Source organism: Parus major, chromosome 4A (assembly GCF_001522545.3).
Source record: "Parus major isolate Abel chromosome 4A, Parus_major1.1, whole genome shotgun sequence".
Taxonomy (NCBI): Eukaryota; Metazoa; Chordata; class Aves; order Passeriformes; family Paridae; genus Parus; species Parus major.
In genome coordinates this window covers 577763-579253 of record NC_031772.1, presented here as the reverse complement: position 1 = coordinate 579253, position 1491 = coordinate 577763, and the positions used below count along the sequence as shown (strand labels likewise).

General features: G+C 50.2%; 1 protein-coding gene across 8 annotated transcripts in view; it reads left to right on the top strand.

The window, feature by feature from the left end:
- FGF13 (fibroblast growth factor 13) overlaps nucleotides 1-1491 on the top strand; it is a 196837-nt gene that overhangs the window by 192275 nt on the left and 3071 nt on the right. The gene's annotated exons all lie outside the window — the stretch shown is intronic.

Sequence of the window (1491 nt, the reverse complement as noted above, 5' to 3'; positions counted from 1 at the left end):
CTCTGGGGGGCTGGCAGGCTGGGCAAGGCTCAGCTGCAAACTCCCAGGATCACTGCACTTCCAAGAGAGCCAAGGGAAAACCAGGAGTGAGGGAGGGGGTCAGGGTCTTTCCTTCTGTCCCCTCACTGTTCCTGTCCCTCTGTGCCAGGGACTCTGCTGCTCATTCTGAGGTTAACTTGCTTCCTGAAAGCTCCAGAGGAAATGTTCTGGTTCTGTTTGCAGTCTGACCCTCTGCTGCTGTGTACAGGCAGGCCTTTTGTACCCAAAACAGCTCCAAATTACTGTACATAAACCATAATCTGCCAGTGGGAGCACTGTAGTTTTCCATTTTGCTGCTAATTGGATGATACCCTTGCAATAGTCTTTGTTACCATGGCTGGTGCTGGGCAGGGAACAGTGAGGGAAGGCTTTTATGCAGAAATCTTACAAAAATGCTGTGACTGTCCCCATTTGACAGCAATTGAAACCAATTGTCAATTAACTAAATAACAACCAATTAGCTTAAAGGAAGAAAAGAAGAAAATTGCTTGCTTCACATTCATTGTTGAAGCAAATGCCAGTCAGAGAATGGGAGCTTTTTTCTTCCTCTCATAAAGACAAAATGGCAAAAGATATGCAGAAAATACAGAGTGGTGGGGTTTTTTTTTCCTAATACCATCCTTTTCTCACATGAGAATATTTTAGAAACTAGATAAGAATATCTTGAGCTCCTGAGACATTTAATTTCCTGTGATATTTTAAAATCAAAATTACAATCATTATACAAGGACAGTTTTTCCCCCTTTCTTTCAGGCCTCTGTCGGGTACTGTAAGCACAAGGGCAGGTCCCTGCAGCTGGCTGCCTCCACAGGGGAAGGGCAGCAAACATCTGGCTGCTCTCTCCTAACTGAGATGGTAACATCTGCATCGCCAGACAAAACCCTTCCTCTTCCATATTTTATGGACTTTTAGAGCCCCTAGAGATGATGTCAGAGCTGGTGATGTTGACAGCCCGAAGGAGCCAGGGCTGTGGGAGGCAGCTGAGCGCTGCTGTGGGTGCTGGTGTGGTGTGAGGTCCCTGCAGGAGCCGTGCTCAGGCTCTGGAGCTTTGCCCTGGCAGGAGGAGAGGGCTCGGGGCTGCTTTACTGTTCATGGCACACAGGTTCTGAGCTGTTCCTGTTCATGGCACACAGGTTCTGAGCTGTTCCTGCCCATGGCACACAGGTTCTGGGCTGTTCCTGATCATGGCACACAGGTTCTGGGCTGTTCCTGATCATGGCACACAGGCTCTGGGCTGTTCATGGCACACAGGCTCTGAGCTGTCCCTGCCCATGGCACACAGGCTCTGAGCTGTCCCTGCCCATGGCACACAGGCTCTGAGCTGTTCCTGCCCATGGCACACAGGCTCTGAGCTGTTCCTGCCCATGGCACACAGGCTCTGAGCTGTTCATGGCACACAGGCTCTGAGCTGTTCATGGCACACAGGCTCTGAGCTGTCCCTGCCCATGGCAC